This window comes from Arachis hypogaea, chromosome 9 (genome assembly GCF_003086295.3).
Source record: "Arachis hypogaea cultivar Tifrunner chromosome 9, arahy.Tifrunner.gnm2.J5K5, whole genome shotgun sequence".
Lineage (NCBI taxonomy): Eukaryota > Viridiplantae > Streptophyta > Magnoliopsida > Fabales > Fabaceae > Arachis > Arachis hypogaea.
Window position 1 is genome coordinate 18468913 of NC_092044.1, and position 25579 is coordinate 18494491.

Consider the following 25579-nt stretch of genomic DNA (forward strand, 5'->3'; position numbering starts at 1 on the left):
AAAAAAAATATCTTCTCTAACTATTTTTAAGCAAATATTCGAAATTTATTTTAAAAAATTCAGATTTCAATCTCAAAATTTTATCTTATCATATCTTAGTTGTCAAGTTTTAAAAAAAATCATATCTTTTTCAAATCATATCCTTTTTAAAATTTTTAAAAATCATATCTTTTTCAAAACTTCCTAACCACTTTTTCTCTCTTCATTTTTCGAAAATCCTCACTCATTTTTTATTTATTTTATTATATTTTATTTCATTTTTAATTTCTTTGTAAAAAACTTTTTTTTTTATATTACTTGAATCTCCAATTCACAACATCTCCCTTTCTCCATCATGGACCTAAGTGAAAATGAACAGTCCAGAAGGACTCTGGGTCATATGCTAACCCCACTTTTGCTTCATATGGGAGTAGTATCTGTATACCCTCCATCGGAGTCAGTAGTTTTGAGTTGAATCCTCAGCTCATTATCATAGTGCAGCAAAGCTGCCAGTATTCCGGTCTTCCACAGGAAGAACCTGTAGAGTTTCTGACACAGTTTTTACAAATTGCTGACACAGTACATGATAAGGAAGTAGATCAGGATGTCTACAAATTATTACTGTTTCCATTTGCTGTAAAGACCAAGCTAAGAGGTGGTTAAATAACCAACCTAAGGCTAGCATAAGGACATGGAAATAGCTGTCAGAAAAATTTCTGAATCAATATTTTCCTCCAAAACGGATGACATAGCTAAAGCTGAGCATCCAAGGCTTTAAACAAGGAGATAATGAATCTCTTTATGATGCCTGGGAGAGATACAGAGACATGCTAAGAAAATGCCCCTCTGAAATGTTTTCAGAGTGGATGCAGTTAGATATCTTCTATTATGGGCTTATAGAAAGAGCTCAGATGTCTTTGGATCACTCAGCTGGTGGATCTATACACACGAGAAAGATAATTGAAGAAGCTCAAGAGCTCATTGATACAGTTGTCAGAAATCAGCATCTGTACCTAAGTAGTGAACCTTCTATGAAAGAAGAGGCAAAACAGTAACTGTTGAACTCAGTCCTGCAGAACAAGTTATTGAATTCAATCAGTAATTTGATTTTTTAACAAAACAGCTAGTTGAATTCAAGGAGATACTACAAGACACAAGAATGGCTAATATGAATATGGAAGTACAGATATCAAAACAAATAACAGAAGAATGCCAAGCAGTTCAGTTAAGAAGTGGAAAAACATTAAATACCTCACTTCAAAGCAGCAGGAAGCCAAGAAATGAACAAACTGCTACCCAAAATCCCTCTGAGGACAGTAAGAGCCCAAAAAGGAATAATTCTGGCACTCAAATGCCAGAAAAGGGTGAAGAGCTGGCGTTAGACGCCCAACCCATGCTCTGTTCTGGCATTCAGACGCCAGAAATAGGAAAGGAGTTGGCGTCCAACGACAATCCAGCTTCCAACCCTGGCATTCAAATGCCAGTGAGGGATCAGACACTTGCAAGTGTTGATAGGGACCCCTCTAAGAAGGCTTTTTCAACCACCTCTGTAGGAAATAAACCTGCAGTAACTAAGGTTGAGGAATACAAAGCCAAGATGCCTTATCCTAAAAGACTCCGCCAAGCGGAGCAGGATAAGCAATTTGCCCACTTTGCAGACTATCTCGGGACTCTTGAAATAAAGATTCCGTTTGCAGAGGCACTTGAGCAAATACCTTCTTATGCTAAGTTCATGAAAGAGATCTTGAGTCATAAGAAGGACTGGAGAGAAACTAAAAAAGTTTTCCTCACTAAAGAATGCAGTGCAGTTATTCTAAAAAGCTTACCTGAAAAGCTTAAAGATCCCAGAAGCTTTATGATACCATGCACATTAGAGGGTACTTGTACCAAAAAAGCTCTATGTGATCTTGGAGCAAATATCAACCTAATACTTGCATCTACTATCAGAAAGCTTGATTTGACTGAAGAAGTCAAACCAACCTGGATATATTTCTAACTTGCTGATGGCTCCATTAAATACCCATCAGGCGTGATTGAAGACATGATTGTCAAGGTTGGGCCATTTGCCTTTTCCACTGACTTTGTGGTGCTGGAAATGGAGGAGCACAAGAGTGCAACTCTCATTCTAGAAAGACCTTTCCTAGCAACTGGACGAACCCTCATTGACATCCAAAAAGGAGAATTAACCCTGAGAGTCAATGAGGATGAGTTTAAGTTGAATGTTGTCAAAGCTATGCAGCATCCAGACACCCCAGACGATTGCATGAGCATTGATATTATTGACTCTCTGGTGGAAGAGGTCAATATGACTGAGAGTCTCGAATCAGAGCTAGAGGATATCTTTAAAGATGTTCAGCCTGATCTGGAGGAACCAGAGAGAATAATAGAACCTCTGAAAATCCCTCAGGAAGAGGAAAAGCCTCCTAAACCCGAGCTCATACCATTACCACCATCCCTGAAATATGCATTTCTGGGAGAAGGTGACACTTTTCCTGTAATCATAAGCTCTACCTTAGAGCCACAGGAAGAGGAAGCACTAATTTAAGTGCTAAGGACACACAAGACAGCTCTTGGGTAGTCCATCAGTGATCTTAAGGGCATTAGCCCAGCCAGATGCATGCACAAGATCCTATTGGAGGATAATGCTAAGCCAGTGGTTCAACCATAAAGGCGGCTAAATCCGGCCATGAAGGAAGTGGTACAGAAGGAGGTCACTAAATTACTAGAGGCTGGGATTATTTATCCTATTTCTGATAGCCCCTGGGTAAGCCCTGTCCAAGTCGTCCCTAAGAAGGGTGGCATGACAGTGGTTCATAATGAAAAAAATGAACTGGTTCCTACAAGAACAGTTATAGGGTGGCGTATGTGTATTGATTATAGAAGGCTCAATACAGCTACCAGAAAGGATCATTTTCCTTTACCATTCATAGACCAAATGCTAGAAAGACTAGCAGGTCATGAATACTACTACTTCTTGGATGGATATTCAGGTTATAATCAAATTGCAGTAGATCCCCAAGATTAAGAGAAAATAGCATTCACATGTCCATCCGGAGTATTTGCATACAGAAGGATGCCGTTTGGTCTGTGTAATGCACCTGCAACCTTTTAAAGGTGCATGCTCTCTATTTTCTCTGATATGGTGGAAAAACTTCTAGAAGTCTTCATGGATGACTTTTCAGTATTTAGAGACTCATTCAACTCCTGTCTTGACCATCTAGCACTTGTTCTAAAGAGGTGCCAAGAGACTAACCTGGTTTTAAACTGGGAGAAATGTCATTTTATGATGACTGAAGGAATTGTCCTTGGGCACAAAATTTTGAACAAGGGAATACAGGTGGATCAAGCCAAGGTAGAGGTAATTGAAAAATTACCATCACTGCCAATGTTAAGGCAAGCAGAAGCTTTATGGGGCATGCAGGATTCTACAGAAGGTTTATAAAGGATTTTTCAAAAATTGCAAAACCTCTTAGTAATCTGCTAGCTGCTGACACGCTATTTATCTTCCATAAGGAGTGTCTGCAGGCGTTTGAGACTCTAAAAGCTAAGCTGGTCACAGCACCAGTCATCTCTGCACCAGACTGGACATTACCATTTGAATTAATATGTGATGTCAGTGATCATGCCATTGGTGTAGTGTTGGGACAGAGGCATGAAAAGCTTCTACACGTCATTTATTATGCCAGCCGTGTTCTAAATGATGCGCTGAAGAACTACACAACCACAGAAAAGGAATTGCTTGCAGTGGTTTATGCCATTGACAAGTTCAGATCCTATTTAGTAGGATCAAAAGTGATTGTGTACACTGACCATGCTGCTCTTAAATATCTACTCACAAAGCAGGATTCAAAACCCAGGCTCATAAGATGGGTGTTGCTTTTGCAAGAGTTTGATATAGAAATAAGAAACAGAAAAGGGACAGAGAACCAAGTAGCAGGTCACCTGTCCCGAATAGAACCAGTAGAAGGGACGTCCCTCCCTCTTACTGAGATCTCTGAAACCTTTTCGGATGAGCAACTTTTTGCCATTCAGGAAGCACCATGGTTTGCAGAGCTTTATGATAGTAACTCTGACAAAAAGTTCATTGTTAATCGGCAAAGAGTCAAGCATTATCTTGAAGGTAATGTTGAGCAAGAATGCTCAAGACTGAGACTGGATTAAAGCTCGGTAATACTCCAGCTAAAGATAATAAAGAAGCGCTTATTGGGAGGCAACCCAATTTTTATTTATCTATATTTCTATTTTTCTCTTATGTTTTTATTAGCTTTATGATCATGTGGAGTCACAAAATAATTGCAAAAATTAAAAACAGAATCAAAAATAGTAGAAGAGAAAGCACACCCTGGAGGAAGAGCTGTCTGGCGTTTAAACGCCAAAAACGTGCATCTGTCAGCGTTTAACGCCAGAAACAAGCACCAAGCTGGCGTTTAACGCCAGAAACAAGCATTAGGCTGGCGTTAAACTCCAGAAACAAGCTACACTTAGGCGTTTAACGCCAGAAATAAGTAGCAGTCTGGCATTAAACGGCAGGATTGCACTAAGAGGGCATTTTACATGCCTAAATGGTGCAGGGATGAGAAATCCTTGACATCTCAGGATCTGTGGACCCCACAGGATCCCCACCTACCTCACCATTCAAATTCAAACCATGCCCTTCCCAAACCGACCCATTCACACACCTCCATCTCCTCCACTTCTCCTTCTACTCCCTTCTTTCTTCTTTTGCTCGAGGGTGAGCAATAGTCTAAGTTTGGTGTGGTAAAAGCATAGCTTTTTTGTTTTTCCATAACCATCGATGGAATCTAAGGCCAGAGAAACCTCAAGAAAGAGGAAAGGGAAGGCAATTGCTTCCACCTCTGAGTCATGGGAGATAGAGAGATTCATCTCAAGGGTCTATAGCTCAGTAGTGGAGCATTTGCCTGCACATCAAGAGAGCCTACTCATGGACCTCAACAAGAGCATGAGGAATTCTCTCATCAAGAAATCCCTGAGATACCTCAGGGATACATTTTCCTCCACACGATTATTGGGAGCAACTAAGGATAGGAGCACCAAAATCACTAGGGATCAAGCAACAGAGGCAAGGAAGGGACATAGAGGAGCTCAAGAGCACCTTTGGTTCTTTAAGAGGAAGATGCTACCCTCACTAAGATGGACTCATTCCTTAATCTCCTTGCTCTTATTTTTCTATTTTTTGATTTTATGCTATATGTTTGTCTATGTTTTGAGTCTTTACTACATGATCATTAGTATTTAGTAACTATGTCTTAAGGCTATGAATAATTACATGAATCCTTCACCTTTCTTAAATGAAAAATGTTTTTAATACAAAAGAACAAGAAGTATATGAGTTTCGAATTCATCATTGAAATTAGTTTAATTATATTGATGTGGTGGCAATACTTTTTGTTTTCTGAATGAATGCTTGAACAGTGCATATTTTTTATCTTGTTGGTTATGAATGTTAAAATTGTTGGCTCTTGAAAGAATGAGGAACAAAGAGAAATGTTATTGATAATCTGAAAAATCATGAAATTGATTCTTGAAGCAAGAAAAAGCAGTGAAAAAAATTGGCAAAAAAAAGAGAGAAAAAGCAAGCAGAAAAATCCAATAGCCCTTAAAACCAAAAGGCAAGGGTAAAAAGGATCCAAGGCTTTGAGCATCAATGGATAGGAGCGCCCAAGGAAATAAATCCAGGCCTAAGCGGCTAAATCAAGCTGTCCCTAACCATGTGCTTGTGGCATGCAAGTCCAAGTGAAAAGCTTGAGACTGAGTGGTTAAAGTCGTGATCCAAAGTAAAAGAGTGTGCTTAAGAATTCTGGACACCTCTAATTGGGGACTTTAGCAAAGCCGAGTCACAATCTGAAAAGGTTCACCCAGTTATGTGTCTGTGGCATTTATGTATCCGGTGGTAATATTGGAAAACAAAGTGCTTAGGGCCACGGCCAAGACTCATAAAGTAGTTGTGTTCAAGAATCAACATACTAAACTAGGAGAATCAATAACACTATCTGAATTCTGAGTTCCTATAGATGCCAATCATTCTAAACTCCAAAGGATAAAGTGAGATGCCAAAACTGTTTAGAAGCAAAAAGCTACTAGTCCCGCTCATCTAATTAGAATTAAGCTTCATTGATATTTTGGAATTTATAGTATATCTCTTCTTTTTATCCTATTTGATTTTCAGTTTCTTGGAGACAAGCAACAATTTAAGTTTGGTGTTGTGAATAGCGGATAATTTATACGCTTTTTGGCATTTTTTTAGGTAGTTTTTAGTAGGTTCTACCTACTTTTTAGTATGCTTTTATTAGTTTTTAGGAAAAATTCACATTTCTGGACTTTACTATGAGTTTGTGTGTTTTTCTGTGATTTCAGGTATTTTTTGGCTGAAATTGAGGGAGCTGAGCAAAAATCTGATTCAGGCTGAAAAAGGACTGCTGATGCTGTTGGATTCTGACCTCCCTGCACTCGGAATGGATTTTTTGGAGCTACAGAAGTCCAATTGGCACGCTCTCTATTGTGTTGGAAAGTAGACATCCAGGGCTTTCCATCATTATATAATAGTCCATACTTTGCTCGAAGATAAATGACGTAAATTGGCATTTAACGCCAGTTCCATATTGCATTCTGGCGTTGAACGCCAGAAACATGTTGTAAGTTGGAGTTAAATGCCAGAAACAGGTTACAACCTGATGTTTAACTCCAGAAATAGCCCAGGCATGTGAGAAGCTTAAATCTCAGCCCCAGTACACACCAAGTGGGTCCCAGAAGTGGATTTCTGCACTATCTATCTTAGTTTACTCATTTTCTGTAAACATAGGTTACTAGTTTAGTATTTAAACAACTTCTAGAGATTTATTCTGTACTTCATGACATTTTTAGATCTGAACTTTGTATTCTCTGACGGCATGAGTCTCTAACTTCATTTTTGGGGGTGAGGAGTTCTGCAGCGTCTCGATGAATTAATGCAATTATTTCTGTTTTCTATTCAAACACGCTTGTTTCTATCTAAGATGTTCATTCGCACTTCAATATGATGAATGTGATGATCCGTGACACTCATCACTATTCTTAATCTATGAATGTGTGCCTAACAACCACCTTTATTCTACCTTCGATTGAATGAGTATCTCTTGGATTCCTTAATCAGAATCTTCGTGGTATAAGCTAGAATCCATTGACAGCATTCTTGAGAATCCAGAAAGTCTAAACCTTGTCTGTGGTATTCCGAGTAGGATTCAAGGATTGAATGACTGTGACGAGCTTCAAACTCGCGAGTGTTGGGCATAGTGACAGACGCAAAAGGATTAATGGATCCTATTCCGATATGATCGAGAACCGACAGATGATTAGCCGTGCGGTGACAGCGCATTTGGACCATTTTCACTGAGAGGACGGATGGTAGCCATTGACAACGGTGATCCACCAACACACAGCTTGCCATAGAAGGAACCTTGCGTGCGTGAAGAAGAAGACAGGGGGAAAGCAGAGATTCAGAAGACAACGCATCTCCAAAACTCCAACACATTCTCCATTACTGCGTAACAATTACTCTTTTCATGCTTTTTCACTTTTTACAATTGAAACTAAAGAACCCTATTAGTATCCCGACTAAGAATAATAAGATAACCATAGCTTGCTTCAAGCCAACAATCTCCGTGGGATCGACCCTTACTCACGTAAGGTATTACTTGGACGACCCAGTGCACTTGCTGGTTAGTTGTACGGAATTAATAATGTGAGTGTAATTTTCGTGCACCAAAAAACTATACAAAAAACATTTACTTCGTCCCATTCTGACATGTTGGACACATTAATCTCGATACTACTAGGATTCCACATTTCTACCCATTTTATTATAAACAATCCGCAATCATAGTTGAAAAAACAATTGAATTAGAATTTAGTTAGTCTTATCATGTACATTTATATTATTTATAATATAACATAATTAATATTATGCTTACTTATTTGATTGTCTAGGAAGATTCAAATAAATTGGGACCGGGTCATTCTTTGGTAGCTCATAGTTTGACACAGCTATCGAGACCATTTGTTGAATCAATTTGCTCTGGAAAAAAGGTTCATTGTTAATAAATAAAACTATTAAACCACATAATATAATATCATGTAAGCAAAACAAAATTATATCGCATATATGTCTAACTGCACCCTATCTCCTTTGGCCTCTTTATACAAGGAATCCAAGACAAAAAAAAATATCTTTTCATAGATGTCATAAGCATATAGCCACTAGTGATAGTCATAGCAGCACGGCACCAATAACTGCATTATATCATATTTTCTTATTAGAAGTGAAAGTCTTGACCAACAAATCAATTTATAATTTAACAAAGTAATGATGAAATTGTCCAAAACCATAAGTACCAAAGGATACAGAAATACTTCTCATGATTAGGGTCAGCAGATTCAAATGAGGCAAAAGGAGGCATCACTAACTTTAATGTACAAACAAAGAGAAGCTCCAATGCCCATATATCAAGTATAGATTCAAAAACAGAGGATAACATTAAGTAATATATTCATATCTATAACTTTATACGTCCAATTATTGTTATTAGTCCAAAAACAGAGAATAGCATTTCTATTTCATTTTTGTTCCATTATAAATATTTAATAGCATTCAAATGAAAAAAATTAACACAAGGTAACAGTGACATGGTATGTGGATAGAAACAGGGTTCTGAAGAAAGTGCAAAGCACAGGGAATAGACACACCCAGAATTAAATAAGGTAAACATTTTGGGTCTAGTACTATAATCTTAAGGGATTCAACTATGGTAGAGAAGTTTCAACTATGACAGGGAAGGAATGAAATTAATCCACAAATAGCATGACACCGACAAAATAAATACATAGCAAATATAGCTCTGGCACAAACAAAAAAATTAACACAATACATAGAGAATAGTTTTAGTTTTACTCACCCATCTATGTTTTGGAATTTCTTTTTGCTCAAAGAAGCTGTCACCATTCTTTCCAAAATTATCGGAAAGAAGTACATAACTTTTTTTCTTTCTTTTGACCAAGTGTCCTCAATGTGAGAATATCTCTCCCTATATATAAAGAAATAGTTAGATTATAAAATTTAAACTCTCCAATTATAAAACTGAAAAAGTATTTTGTAACTTTGTATACACACCAAAACAAAAGCATTTATGCAATAGACATCAAAGCTAGGTGGCCTTAATTTGTTGAAAAAAAAGACCACATAATTCAGAACCTGCATTTTACAATGTTTGTTAGTTCCAAAACATAATACACATAAAAATATATAATAAAAACAGAAACATGTCACAGTCAAGAAATCTAACCATATTGTTTATCTGACGTCTTGGCAACATTGACATAATATCCTCCCTAACAAGCATTGCTCTAGGTATATCTTTTAAGATGCACAAAGTCTCATCCTTGTTTAACCTATCGTCTGTTGTCCAAAAGTATATCTTATCTTTATCTACTTCTGTTAACTTATTGTCCTCTATCACCTTTTCTTCTTTCCCTATTTTGTTTTTCTCATCTATCACCTTTTTTTCTTCCCCTATTTTGTTTTCCTCATGTATTATTAGGGAGAATGATGGAATTGATGGTCGCACAGGTTCTTGTGTCTTCTTGATTGGAGAAGGTGTATATATATATATCACAGTCTTCTATTTCTAAGAATGCTTGGACTGCACTTTGCACAATTTCTCTCCATTCAGGTTTTATTGCATCATCTAAAGCATAAAACAGAACATATACACAAAATTTATATTAACGTATGCACACAAAAATGAGATTTAAAATAGAGAGAAAGTGGAATCTAAATAATAGGAATGTGAGTGCAAACTATGATTCATGTGTGCAAAATATCATTAAGGTGAGTGCAAAACATCAAATTCATGTGTCCAAAATCTCATTAAAGCAAATGCAAATTATTAGATTTATGTGTGCAAAATATCATTAAGGTGGATGCAAAACATCGAATTCATGTGTGCAAAAATTCATTACATAGGGTGCAAACTTGCTGATTCATGTGTGCAAAATATCATTAAGGTGGGTGCAAAACATCAAATTCATGTGTGCAAAAATTCATTACATAGAGTGCAAATTTGCTGATTCATGTGTGCAAAATCTCATTAAAGCGGGTGCAAAAATTCATTAAAGCGGGTGCAAATTATGAGATTTATGTGTGTAAAATATCATTAAAGTGGGTGCAAAACATCAAATTCATGTGTGCAAAAATTCATTACATAAGGTGCAAACTTGCTGATTCATGTGTACAAAATCTCATTAAAGCGGATGCAAAACATCAAATTCATGTGTGCAAAAATTCATTACATAGGGTACAAACTTGCTGATTCATGTGTGCAAAATTACATAACAAAAATCTCATATATATTCACATAATACATAATGCAAAACAACAAACACTAAAAACTATAATTTATACCCATATTGCTAGGCGATCGCATTGGCGATCTCATTGGCGATCTCATGTTGTTTTCATCTTTTTTGTCTTCCCTATTAAATCAATAAAAACAATAATTAAAGATTTGTAGAACAATAAATAAAAAAAAAATCATAACTATAAAAAAGCACATACACTATTTTTATCTTATTTTGACATCTTTCTCCTCATCTTGCTTTGCATCACTATAAAGAAGAATACACTATATTTTACTTTACATTCTCTTTTATTACAAAAGATAAATCAAGACTAATTTTTACCTTTCTTTATCTTTTTGCTCATCTGATACATTATCATCTTCCTTTGACATTTTGTTGTCATTATTTTGTTCATCAAATCTATAAACAAGAAATTTAATTAATGATAAAGAGTGTTTGTAATACTCATAGGCTTCAGTCCTTTCATTTATAACATCCAAAAACTTTATTTTTTTTTACCTTTCTTTCTTTTCCTTCATTGTGTTATCTTTATTAAGCTCCTTCGCCCCCCTTTTCTTAGCCAAATTAGTTGGTGTTCTTGTTGTGTTTTTTGCAAATTTAACATCAACACCACCTTGCTTAACTAAAAGGGTAACAATACCTTATAATAATAGTCACACATATTATATTATACACTCATCATATTATGCAAAACAGAAAAAAAAATCCAGAAAAGGTTCAGTTCACTAGAAATTAATATTTAACTTATAATGCTTTCCATTCGCCAACGGAGAAAAGTTGTAGCATAAGTAGCATTCCATGAATTAAAAATTGAAAATAAAAAATAGAGATCACATATTAAATCCAGTTTAGTTTCAACTTTGTTATTTACCATTGTAATTGTATTCTTTGCAGTTTGCCCAAACTTGCCACTATTTTTTTTATCACACTGCATTCAATCTTTAGAGTAAATAACTACACACTAATTCACTAAAAAGCACACCACAAAACAGCACAATTATACTCACTAATCCACATTTGCACTCAACAACCTTGGAATGTCATTTTACTAACTTCTAAAACACGGCATGCAAATGTAAGACTTAGAATAAAATTGAGGCACTATCATAACTATAACTATGCCATTTGAGCATTCTATATAGATAGCAAAATTTTAACAATTAAGAATTCAGCACAGTTGTATGTATCTCAAACAACACACACATCACACATCACACAAGAACACATAAAGGATCAAACCTAATTAATATATTTTCTCTTGGATAAACAAAACGTAGCTAATAACTAGAAGTGAAAAGAATTCAACTTAGAATTGTGCATTAAGGGGTTCATTAATCGAAAGAATTCTGGATATTATAAGCATTAATCAATTTAAAAAAAAGAAACGAATTAACAAGATAAAATAAATAAAACAAACCGTTGGCCTTTGCTTTGATGACTCCCGTGTCAATTTTTTTGCAAGTTTTTTTTTATCCCAATAGGCAATCCATGGTGGTGGAGGTCCCATATAATTTTTCTTATCTCCGAATGAGTCTTTGTGGTAATAGATAATCTACAAACAAAATAATAAATGTAATGATTATCATCAAAAAAGAAATCAAAAAAAGGAAAAAAAGATAAGTACATTAGACTGATTACCATCAAAACATAAAGACAACCATCAATACTTAATGTATTTTTTCCTTGAATTTTTGAACCCATTTCATAAGCTCATTATGCACAAATCTTGCCCAATTGTATCTTGTGATATTCTCTACATCAACAATGGCACGTAAGTGCTTTGGGGATGTGACAGCGCTACTTGTTTGTGCCAAAAATGAGCTAATAATGAACATTGTAAATGCTCTCCTAAAATAATCTCTCCCTTTAGATGTTGAAACATTACATTCTCTTGAATGTAAAACTTCTTGTAACCATGGGTTTGTCACAGACTTGAACGGGGCAACTAATCTTTTTTGCTCTGAAGTCCAATCTTCTTCTTCTGGAAAACTTTTACCAATTGAAGATAATCCTAGAGCTAACCCAATTTTGTCTGTTGTCACATCGATATCCCCCACCACTAATTCTAGTTTGCTTGTTATTGTGTTATATGCTTTAGCAAGTGCGAGGAATAACCGCTTATCAATTTTTCAATCTTGAATAGCCTTCATGGATGAGAATCCCATTTTATCAACTTTAAGTTTTTGCTCTTTTGTAAGAGAATTTATCGTTGTGAAAATCGAAACGGGAGAACAACGACATTCTATCACTTTCTGCAAACATAAAGTAAAAAATCTTATTAAACTGGGTGCAAACTATGCTAAGTGATATATGAAAAATTTTATTAAATTGGGTGCAAACTGTGTAAGTAAGGTGTGCAAAACTTGACTAAAGTGGGCGCAAATTGTAAAATTGATGTGTGCAAAATCCAATTAAAGTGGGTGCAAACTGTCCGAAAAATGTGTGCAAAAAACAATTATATTGAGTGCAAATTCTCATGAAAGTGGGTGCAAACTATCTGATTCATGTGTGCAAAAATTAATTCAGATGGGTGCAAAGTGTCCTGATTAAAGTGTGCAAAATCCCCTTTTAAATTGGTTCATACTCGAGATTCTAATTCTTCAAGAGTTTTCTGCTGCATTTTTCTTCTAGTTTCTGTTTCAGATTTCTTTGTAGTTGTACTTCTTCGCGGCATCTTAATATCTGGATCTTTTTCCATTTTCAAATAACCACTGCATGTTATTAAGAAACATACTATTAACAAAGCTAGTAATCAATTATGCAGTAGCCATTATCAAATCTCTACCACAACAAAGCTGTACTAACAAATGAGATAATAACTTAATGAATTTTTTTAAATATTTATAAATTAAAAGTTCCAGCAATATTACTATTATGATTCATCTGCATTCAATATCATATGTTTAACCTTTGACACTCAAGAACATTCTGGAAGCTTAAGTGTTCAGGCTAAAGAAAAAGTGCCTTTACAAGCTCAACATATACCTATTTAGTCTATGATGTCTTAAAACTTGCATATACTGAACAATAGATTGTCTATCAAACTTGCCTTTAATTCATTGGCCATCAATTCATTATCAGTATTTGGAACTCCAAACTTGATAGCAATTTTTACAATAAGACTCTTCTCCCATAACTTTAGGCTAGCAGTAGCTAAGCCTTAAAGTCTTCTGTTCCTTCCTTCATAGTTTATATTAAACACAAAATGATTTAATTGACTTTATGCATAAAGGGATAACCATGAAAGTATTTTTGAATATAGCTTTATTTTCTTTCTGAGAGCTAATATTGGTTGACAGCCAACTTATTATGATTTTCATATACATGTATTGATTCGATTCATCAATCTTCAAGCAATTAATTCTTGTTACAGAGATTGCTTTTCTATGTATGATTAGTTAATATAATAGCATCAACAACAATGTATTTAGGTGGTCTATCAAAATTGACATCAACAAGGTGGCTTGATTAAGAACCTAAGTCATATGATAGAACATAGCTTTTCACACTGTTGAATAATTTTCATGCACAGCAAAATAAATCATTGACCAGAAACCACCAACATCCAGGAGCATACCAAGGACAAAATGGACTGACAAAAGTAATAATAAAGGTAGAAGAAGAGAAGAGTTATTATAGAGTTGCTGCGGTAATTTCTCAAATAGGTGGTGGACAATCTACTCATGAAAATGGTGTTGCTGCGTCTTATCATATTAAACTTCAGCTTCAATTTTCAAAGCTCTACCACAACAAACCTCTACTAACAACTGATATAATAACTTAATGATGAATCAAAATCAAAATCAAAATCAAAAGAAATTTTATTATAGAGTACTTGAAGATTTTTTATGAATAGACAGGAAACATTGAGTAATATTTTTGGGTGTTATTATGAATTTCTGGTTGCATGTTTTGAATGGATACAGAATGATGGACAGCAAGAAGGTAAGAGTTGAAGAAAGCAATAAATGAACAAAAATCAAAACTCATTAACCTTCACATTAATCTTGAAGAAGCATCACGCATTAGTAGAAACGAAGAAGAATGGATAGAAAGTTGAGAGATGCTGTTGCAGAGAGTAACGCCGCTGCTATTGGAGACGCTACTTGAAATGAACAGCAAGCTCAAGAAAGCTGATTTGTGTTGAGCGTGCTCCAGCGTTGAGAACAACAAAGATGGCGTGCAAGAGTGTAGAGGAGAGACCGTAAAATTTTTGGGGAGAAGAAGAGAGCGTGGTACAGGAGCGTGAATACGCGCTCTCTTTATGGGTTTGGGCTTTATTTTGTTTGAGGTATAAAATTACTATTGTTAGTTGTTTGTTGGTCCAAAAGTTAAAAAATTGCTGGTCCCTAGCGGTGCTCTAATTATATTAGACTTGATGATTAAATTACCTTATATTTGGTGTCCAAATTTATTTAAGGTTTATAACTATTTGAGATACAAATTTATTTAAGTTCTAATATTATTTGAACTGCAAGTTTGCTTGAGGGAAGGAGTGATAATCAAGCCGTGTCCGAGAGAGAGGTAAAGAGAATTGCGTCGCGCCTGAGAGAGAGAGAGAGAGAGGGGGGAGGGGGGAAGAAGGTAGTTTTGGCGCGTGGGTGAGAATGGGGTGGGCGCGTGTTATGGAGTGAGAGTGGAATTTGTTTTTGAGTTTTTTTTTAGTGTTTGTATTTGTATACATATTTGTATACGGTGGGTTAAATTGGTACGCACATTCACAAAATTAGAAGGAGAAAACAAAGGAGAGACACGAGAGATTGAGGGAGGAAGAAGGAGAAGAGAGGGAGAATAGGGGAGGGACGACAATGGCGGGATCGGGAGCTGCTGTTGCCGTCGAGAATGGGAACAGAGGGGGAGAGAGAGAGATCGAAGAGAAGAGAAAGAGAAGCATTGAGAGAAAAGACACGACCGAGGAGGAGGCGCTGTCTCACGCCGTCGCGCTCCTTGCTGCCGCCAAGCCGTCGTCGTTAGGACTGCCGTCACCACCGCCGGAGGTCCCATCGCCGTCACTGCATGTGAGAGAGAGAAACGCAGAGAGAAGGTGAAACGAAGAAGAGGGGGGATGGAGCTACCTCGCCGTTACCATCGAGCCCCATTGCTGGGAGGAGTCGCCGCTAGTACTGTCGCCATCGCTGGAGTTCACTGTCGCCACCATTGGAGATGAACCAAGTCGTTCCCTAGCTGCCGGAGCTGGTTAAGTTGGTGCTGCTATCACAGACACGATCGTTGTTGCTTCTGGCTCCCGTTCTCTTTATTGTTGAATTTTGCTGCCATTGGAGCCAATGATGGAGGAAAATTGGTTGAAGTAGTTGCTACCTCGTGCCACTACTGTCCTGCTGGCAGCCGTTGTTTATTTTGCCGCTGCCAAGGCATATTGCTGCTGCTACCATGATCACTAACCTCGTTGCTCCTGCAGTCACTGTTGAAGCTCCCTAAAACCGCCACTGCTGCTGATGGAATCACCGTCCTTCGTTGAAGGTGCTGTCATTGCCATAGAGGCTCTTGTTGTTGCCACGATGTTGTTACTGCTGGTCCAGTCGTGTAATTGGGTTACGTTGAGGTATGGGATATATTTTCAAATTAAAGGTTTTAAATTCAGAATGTCTAAAAATTTAGTGGATTTATTGCAAATGTGTTGATAATTAATGTGTGGTTAAATTTTGGTTGATTGAGAAGGTGATTGATTGTGATGTTATTATAATAAAAGTTGATTGTATGCAAATCGAGGTTTTGTTAATAACATACGTGATGATTATGATGATGTTTTGACATGTTGATTTTGGTTGTGAAAGTGAAATGCATGCTATTGAATGTTTAATGATGATGATACTTGTATGTTGTTTTTATGGAAAGCATAGATATATGCTATAAATCCCTTTAGAGACTGGTGATTGAACTAAAAAGAGTTAAGCTCTTCGGGCATAATTAATGATATCAAAGACGTATATAACTAAAAGAGAAAGCTAAGATTGTGGATTTTAGAGATTAAAAGTTTAGAGCACTAAACTCTTAGGAAGAGATTAAACCAAATTCTGCAGAACCTGTTTTCAGCAAGGACAGTAGATTCTTGGAATTTTTGCTCTCACTCCAGACCTCAAAAAATAGTAAAATTGATTTTCTATGTTTTAAAATTTCATAATTTTTGGAGTTATAGATTGGAAGTTATACAATTTTAGATTTTGTCCTTTCTTGCTGAAAAAGCAGTTTTCTAGAATTTGAAATAGTAACTTCCAATCTGGATTTCACTTAATCTAAAATATTTTTTGAGTAACTTACAAAGGCAAATAAAAGGCTGATATGTCTAGAATGATGAGTTCAAATTTCAGAGCGATACAGATATTAGAGAAAAAATTATGCAACTCATAAAGTAACGTGCTCACTCTTTTGTTGACACAAGCATTCTGCAGATTGTGTGATTGTACCAGTAACTTGTCTTAGTTATCGGCATCGATCTAGAAGTCTAATTGGTGTCCAACTAATCTCAGGTGAATCTTTAGAGTGTCTAGTTTTTTTCCTAAAAACTCCACAATTTTTGGAGTTATGGATTGAAAATTATAAATTCTGAAAAATTATTGCTGACTTTTGTGAAAACATAAATTCCAATTTTTGAGTAGCAACTTCCCAAATACATAAATCTCAATCATAAAGAAAAAAGAAGATAAGGTTTGGTAAATTTGTAGAGCTTCGGTTGTAGTGGCTGCTATACGAAGATAAGGTTTGGTAAATTTGTAATAATTAAACATGTTTATGATGTGTGATTGTTAGTTTGATGATTATTACTTGAAGGGTAAAATACTAAATTGGTCCCCTACGTTTGGGTGTAATTCTATTTTGATCCTTAAGATTTAAAGTATCTTATTTGAATCCAAAAAAATTTCATTTAGCTTCAATGTAGTCCCACTGTGAGGTCAAAGTTAAATAATTAAGGAAATGTCCTACATGAGCAGTACAAAAACAAATTCGATAATCTTGAGAATAAGTACAAGTTCCAAAGGCACAAAATTAACCGTGCATACATCAATACATCTATTTATCATTCTCCTTAGTTTTATAGAAAATATTTTATTTAAACTGTAAAAAGGAATGATAAATAAATATATTGATACATTTACGGTTGATTTTATGCCTCTGGAGCTTGTACTTGTTCTCCAGATTATCGATCTTGTTTTTGTACTTCTGTCATGTAGGACATTCCATTAATTATTTAACTTTGATCTCATGGTGGAACTATACTGAAACTAAATGAAACTTTTTTTGGATTCAAATAGGACACTTTAAACCGTAAAAACCAAAATAGGATTATACCCAAACGTAGGGGACCAATTTAGTTCTTTACCCTTACTTGAAATTGGATAAGTTTGTGCTTGAATTTTGTTAAAAACTTGTTGATTTGTTGGCTTGGTAGTTCGGCTTCATGGAGACCGCCATAAACTGATCTGTTCTGGATATATTTAGGGCTAATTTCAAGTATGAATATTGAGAAATTTGATGAGATTTGGTGGTTAGAAGGTTAAAGTGAAAGTTGAGAAAAATCGGTAATAGAAAAGCTTGAAAACTAATTAAAAACAAACAGAAAACTTAGAAAATATTAAAATAAGGTTTCGGTTTTCTTGATGAAGAGAATCACCAACATTTAAGTTATTTTTGAATATATGATGGCTATTTTGATAAAAGATTAATGTTAAAATAGTAATTAATTAAGTTTAGGAGTAAATTGAGTATTAATAAAGAAGTTTAGGAATAAAATGGGTATTTTATAAAAGTTCAAAATATCTTTTATGATTATAATATATGTAAGGTTATTTTTAGTAGTTTATAAAATATGTTTGGGTTAAAAATACAAATATTTAAAAGTTTGAAATTGAAGTGTAATTCTTAAAAGTTTAAGCATAAGACTTTAATAAACAAGTTTTTAATATGAAAATAATAATGCTATTACTTTTTTATTACTAATATTAGGTTAATATTAGGTTACTCATGTAAAATTCGGTCAAATCGTAATTAATTAAATAATAAATTAAATGGGAGTGAACATTGTTAAAAAATTTAGCAATCGAAATTCGATAATTTAAATATGATATTTGGACTCAGTAGATTTTTTTGAGTTGGAAAACATAGTTTTCTGCATAAAAATGTACACTGAAAATTTGACCGGTAATACCGGCTGAGATCTATCTAGTACTGCAGCTGAATAAATTAATTATAAGTGAATAAGGTTAGAAAATAAGAATTTATAATTTGGGAAGATAGAAATATTTAAAATACGATTTAAAACTCTAATCTTAAAGGTTTTAACCCAAAATTGGGCAAATAGGTTAAACCAATTGAACCGAGCCCAAGTGGGCCAAAGATCCAACATATATAAACCTTAGTTATGAGCATTTCACCTCATTAACCCTAAAGAAAGATTGTGGGGGCGCTGAAATGGAGAAGAGAGAAAGAAGAGAGAAAATCCTAACTTCGTCAAACTTCAAATCACCATAACTTTTGATCCGGAACTTCGATTGACGAGCCGTTTACGGCCGCGCATCGTTCTTCTCATCATCTTCGATTCTATTTAGGTATGTGGTGAGTATTTTGTTCATCTCTGCCCAGTTTTGATTTTTTTCTCTGAAAACGTGATTGGTTATGGGTGTTGAATGATTTTGTGATTTTGGTTGTTTAAGGATACTCTAACATGGATTCTAAGTGGGTTCTATCCCAATTTCATATGAACTAAGGTAAGAAGTGCTCAAACCCTTGTGGTTTATCAAATTTTATGAACCTTAAGTTAATGTATATATGTGAAATTGGTTATGTTAATGTATTTGGTAATTTTGGTGCACAATGGGAAGATTCAATTTGCTTGTGGAACTTTGGTGTGGAGGTTTAAGCTTGTGGGCCTTGGAAAAGAAAATTCAAGTTTGGGTGTGAACCGCTGTCATTAAGGTACGACTTAAGTTTTATTTAAGTACCGTGTGGTGTGATGAGAATTCCTAGGCTAGATGTCCCTAAGATTAAGTTTGGATTGTGTAAATGGTTGGTGCTAATATGCATAGTTGATATGTAATGTAAATTAATAATTAGGTTGAGAATTGTGTGAATTTGTATGTTTGGTGTGTTGAAAATTTGATGAATTGGATAATGAATATTGGTTTGTGGAATATGCATTTAAATTGTGAATTTGGGCCGGAGGCGGAAAAGAGGTAAGAAAGGTAAGTGATGTGTGTATTGTGTGATGTCATTTGAGATTAAATGGATATTGAATATTGATTGTGTGAATAAATGGGAGCAATGTGGAATAATAAGAAATTAGAAATTTAAGAGTGGAAGGTGACAAAATTGAATTGAATTGTGTAAATGAGGTAGGTTTGATTTTGGTTGAGTGTAATTATGTGAATGTAGTTGGGTTGTGGTCATTTGGATGAGTGGAAATGAATTTAGCTTATGAACATTGGAATAACTGATGATTTCTGTTTTTGGGTAAAAACTGATTTTTTGACCAACTTTGATGGTCCGTAACACGGTCCTCGGAGTTGGAAACTCTTCAAAACTAAATTTTTATGAAAGTTTATTCAACGATCTCTCCAACAGTTCAGAAATGGTTGAAAAAGGAATTTTGTAGAAGAAGTTATATGTGGCGGAAGTTTGAGTTTTGAAAATGAAATTATGCAACTTTTTAAACTTAGTAACATTTTTGGTAAAACGTACTCCGACGCGTACGCATGGCCGATGCGCACGCGTCACTCACGATTTTTACTCTCTCACGCGTGCGCCTGACCGACACGTACACGCCGTTGTATTGATGCAGATGCGTGGTATAAATTCCAAAGAGTTGTGATGGTAGCGTGTCGGCTTTGTGCAAGGAGCACAAAACACATCCATGCGTACGCGTGACTGATGCACACGCGTCATCCTACCTCTCTACTTCCCACACGTGCGTATGGGCGACGCTTACGCGTCACCCGCTTTTCTATGCTTCTCATGCGTGCGCGTGGGCGACGCACACGCGTGAACCCATTTTCAGCAAAAATTGATTTTTGAGTTTTTAAAACCGAATTTCAGACTTCTAAACCTCCATTTTCATCCTTTAAGTCCTAAATCTTTATAGTATGCCTAGTAATAAAAAGAAGGTAGGACATGTGGTAACTTGTGGATGAAGTAAAGTGAGAATCAATGATGAATGATGAGTAATGATGATTGTATGAGTTATTGAGGATGATGGTGCAAGTGCTGTGTATGTTATGAGCCAGATAGCTGTGATGAGCATTGAATTATGGCTGAGTATGTATATGTATATGATTAATGATTAAATGATTATGATTGATTATAGAAGCTTGAACATGTGGCGAGTATGCCAGAGATGCATATATGATTAATGAATGAATGTGGTAAATAAATAATGTAAGACCCAAAACTTTTGAAAAGTCTTATTTATGGTCAAGTCTCAAATTATATAATTATTTGAGTGTTAATTTCAGAAATTATTTTATTAAATATAATTAAAGTAAGTTTTGATTTATTGAATTTGAAATAAGTTATGATTGTTATCCAATTTTATAATTATTGAATTATTTTCTATATTTAAAATTATAAAATTGGTAGTTGTGAAATAATAAGGACTTTTTTATATGATTTGGACTAAATAATTAATACTTTAAAATATTGATACTACTGTTTTGGAAAAATAAAAGATTTAATTATATTATTTCTAATTATTTGATTTGAACATTTTATTGAAAATAATTTGTAAAATTGATGAGCAAATAGTATTTTTTCTATATGTAATTAGTGTTGGATTTAATTTGGGTTTTAATTATTATATTATTTCCAATTTTATTTGAAATTACCAAATTACCCCTAACCCTAATTTTCAAAATAATGAAACCCTAACCGAGTGACCCGTTACCCAACCCGGTTCCCTTTCACCCACACGCAACTCCCAAAACCCAACAACAGCTGCAGCACATAGACCAGTTTTCCCCCTTTTTCCCATGGAAGAAACGCAGAAAGAAGGGATAGAGGGGAGGGGTTCCACGGAAGCAGAGTGAGGGAGGAGGAGAAAAGGCAGCACGGTGGGTGTCACTGCCACCGTCGCTGCCGTTGCTAATAGAGGAGAAGGGAGATCTGAGGGAGATAGAATGGAGCTGCAATCAGGGGAAGGGATGAGCCGCGCTGCTACCCGTGCCGCCGCTGGTCCACCTTGGAGCCACCGTCGAGCTCGCGAGTGAGGGGAAAACACAACGCTGCCGACTTCGCCAGAGTTTCGCCGTCAAATCCTCCTTGCCGCCGCCGTTCGAATCGCGATCCGGAGAGGGATCGGAGGAGATGCGAGCCATGGCCGGAGGGGAGAAGGCGCCATGTCTGGAAGCCGCCGTCGTCCTCGCCACAGGGTCAGCTGTTGTCATGTATGGCAGAGCCAGAGAGAGAGAGTTCAGGAGCAGAGCAGATGAGAGAGATCTGAGGCTGAGCTGGGAGTCCAACCACCGCACCCAGCCGCCGTTTGCGTTGTCGGCGATGCCTCCGTCGGAACTGCCGCCGTCAAGAAAGGGTTTAGGCTGCCGTAGGTGTCGCTGCGGAGAAAGGAGCTGCGTCTCCGTGACTCTGACCGCCGGAAGTGGTTCTGTGACTTTCGGGACCACCGCTGAAGCTTCTGGCTGTTTCTGCCATCACCGAAAAACTCTGCCGATAAGGATTTTAAATTGAGGTTTGTGTCTTTTTGGATTTTGAGAAGGTTTTGATGTGCGTGGTTATTATAGTTGATCCGCCGGAGCTTCTGACCGCTACCAGAGTTGTTGCTGGGTCGGTTCAGAATTTGCAGCTACTTCATTTTGTTATTTCGGTAAGCGTTTTCGATTTGAAAGCCCTTTAGTTAGTATTCTGTTATCATACGCTGATGTTTTGCGGCGTTAATTGCTATAAGATTGAGTTTCAGTTGTTGTATATTGTGATTAGAGTCGTTGAGATTGTGGAGAAAGCAAGTGGAGCCGAGTTGTTGGTTGCCGTCAATTCGCGTTGAGGCAGAAAGGACTCTGTGAGGCGTTTGGGTTATGGTTTTGCGTTTTGAGGTAGGGGCGCTTTCCGAAAACTATATTTTACATATTGGAATTATTACATATGGGTACTGATGTGAGACAATGTGTATTTGGTGATTGTATCAGTCCTATGTGTTGTTTGGTTGTCTCGAATGATTATGAATGTTTGTTTGACCGGATCATTGTGCGGCTTTGTGAAACGGAATATTTTCAAGTTGATTCTTTTAAAGATTTGAGATCGAGTTTAATCCGTTGAGAATTGATTTGAGTTTAGTTAATTTTCTTTATAATGTGAAAAATAGAATACACTTTTGGATTCAGCCTGGTTAACTTTAATTGACTTGGTTTTGATAAATAAATTGTTGCTGAACCGTTTCTTTAAAGCTTTGGAAATGAGTTTTATCGGCTGATAATGAATTAATTTTGAAATAGTTTTCTTGAAATATGAAAATGAGGTAACTGTTGGATTTTGCTTGCTTTTGAACTGATTTTTGGATCTGGACTGTTGAAAAGGATTGTGGAACGGTTTAGTTGGGACCCGAACCGGGTGGCAAAGTCCAAGTTTTAGGGGAGGTGTTGTTGAAATTTTAGTAGAATCTAGGACTTTATTGAAGTGTTGTCTGGAAAAATTATGATTTAAAGACTTCTACTATTTTATTTGAATTATCAAGAAAAGAATGATTCATACTTTTGAAATGAATTATTAAAGAGAAAATGTGATTTAGTCTTGTTTCTTAAGAAAAGCATTGTATCTCCTTGGGAGAAAGTTATTTAGATGAAACTTATGTTTTTAAAGCTATTTAAATGTAAAAAGGGCTAAGTCTTTGGATTTGACTGGAGGGTTTCAATTAGAGGTGTTTCAGTGACTTTGAAAGAACTTGAATGTCTATTGACAAGTTTCATTTTAAAACGTTTTGGAAAAAGTTTTAAGTACCTTTTGAATTCTGAATTTTTGCAAGACTAAAACAATTTTGAGCAGTTTGAAACACTTAGAATTTATCATGGGGCTGACGCCGGTTTTGCTTAAGTAAAGGAAACGGCTTTGAAAGGAGTAATTGATTACATGACTTGGTTTGGCTTAGATCCTATTTTCATTACTCAAATTAGGAAGCCAAGGTTTTAAAGATTTAAGTTAATTTTGAGAAAATGAGTTATGTTATTCTCCCCTAAAGACTTGAGACTCTGCCGAGAAACTTTTGTAATAAAATTCTGTTGTTGGATGGATGATTTTGAATATTTCAAAATAAATCTTTAACTTGCCATGGTTAGGGAAGTTTTGGAAAGAGGATGCCGAGAGTGGCATTGTTTTTAAAAAGGAAACTTACTTTGAGTAAAAGTGGCTTATGAGCCTGAGATGATTTGAGAAATGAGATCCTTAAAACCAAGGCTGAAAAAAGCTGAAATTTGATTTCAGAGTAAATTGAATTGAGAAAAGTGATTTATGGCTTAAATGACGATTCTATGAAATTGATGATGTTGAATGATGGAAGTGCTATTTTGTTATGAGCCGGAATGGTTGTGTATGATAATGAATCTTGGCTGATTGCGAAATATGGTATGAGCCGGATGGCTGACTATGAATTGTGAATTTAAGCTGGATGGCTGAGATGAATGTTGATCCATGGCTAAGAATGAATGCATATATGATGAAATATGGATAATTGTGATTTTGCACTTCCACTATCAGAGACACAAGTTTCCCTGGAAGAAAGCAGTGGCTAGCCACCACGTGCTCCAGGTGGAGACTCAAAACTTTGCTGACCCTATGTCATAAGTGTGACCGGACACTGTGAAAGTCTCGGATGAGCTCGCCCCCGTGAATATACACCAGTGAGGGTGTTGGTTATGGATTATGATTATGATCATGATGATGATCGAGAATAACTCGAGTTGAGGATGCACGACAGAGGGACAGTCCAATGGTAGCTACCAGGACTTGTCATGTTGGCTCTATAACCGACAGATGATATCATCAGCCACTAATACAAGCATGCATCATATGCATCTACATTGGTTGGGTGTGCATATTGTACTTGGTTTGCCTTTGTGATTACTTGTGATTAACTGCTAATTATCTACTTGTTGTAACTATTTGTTTGTGTTTGAGCCTTCCTACTTGTGTTTGCGACTGAAACTCTGTTGGATTGTGGTGGATTGGTTGCTGTTGGATTGTTTGGGCCTAGGGCCGTGGTTGAAATGAGATGAACAGATGGTTGATTTCGCTTTTGTATTTTTGGTTTGGAAAAGTATGAAAGGCTAATTTGGTTCAGCATAGATAAACCTTTCGAAAGGCTTTTAAATATTGTTTTAAATGAACATTTTTATCTTTCAGAAAAGATTTCAGATTTCTCTTTTATTGTAAACCGTTGTTTTTGAAAAAGAGACATAAGACGATTATTAATCACTGGTACGGTTTACCTTCACCTATTCTATTACAGTAATTTCCAAAAATCCTCTATTGAGAACCCTTTCGATGATGATGTTCTCACCCCCTACAATTTTTCTCCTTTCAGGATATGGACGCAGAAGTTACGAAGAGCTTATCTAGTTGTTGTCATGATGTTTGGTATTGCTTTAGTTATGGTTTATTGTACCCTCGCCTTTATCTTTATATATTCTGTAAGAGGGACATGAATTATTTTCCAATGTAGGAAAACGTACTTCAACTACAGAAGCAGTGCTTGTAATGGAAATGACTTACAGAGATTGTAACACCCTACCACACGGAGCTTTACGCTTAAGCCGTAAAACAGAGGTGATGTGGTATTACGACCTCTAAATTAAAAAGTGTACATATAATAGCAGAAAGAATATAATAAACTAGGAGCCTTGAAGAACAGGTGAAATAAAAATCGCAAAATAAAAATGCAAAGCTTAGAAAATGAGTTAACTAGCGTACTAAGAAAACTATAGATATCAAGTATAAGATAACAAAAGTAAGAATAGAGGGTCAAAGATACAAAATAACAACCTTTTAACTCAGCCCGCGAAGTCAAAGCTGGCCGAAGAATATTTACACATATATATATATATATATATATATATATATATATATATATATCCAAAACCCAAAATTACATAAAAAAAATTCTGTCTCTCCATAAGCCTCTAAGAGGGTCAAAAGGAATAAGTCATGCGGAGAGGAAACTATATATATATATATTTAACAAAAA

The 25579-nt window shown here is 35.8% G+C and overlaps 1 long non-coding RNA gene across 4 annotated transcripts; it reads left to right on the top strand.

Annotated features, from left to right (window-relative positions):
• Window positions 1–15815: 15815 nt before the first annotated feature.
• Window positions 15816–25125, top strand: LOC140175289 (uncharacterized). 4 transcript variants are annotated; one of them, XR_011865494.1, is made up of 5 exons: window positions 18814–18953; window positions 19059–19112; window positions 19227–19320; window positions 24920–24972; window positions 25058–25125. It is a non-coding gene; the product is annotated as an uncharacterized lncRNA (long non-coding RNA). The 4 variants fall into 4 exon arrangements; XR_011865495.1 differs by lacking the exon at window positions 18814–18953 and adding an exon at window positions 15816–15952 and having other exon boundaries at window positions 24920–25125; XR_011865493.1 differs by having other exon boundaries at window positions 24920–25125.
• The last annotated feature ends 454 nt before the right edge of the window (window positions 25126–25579 follow it).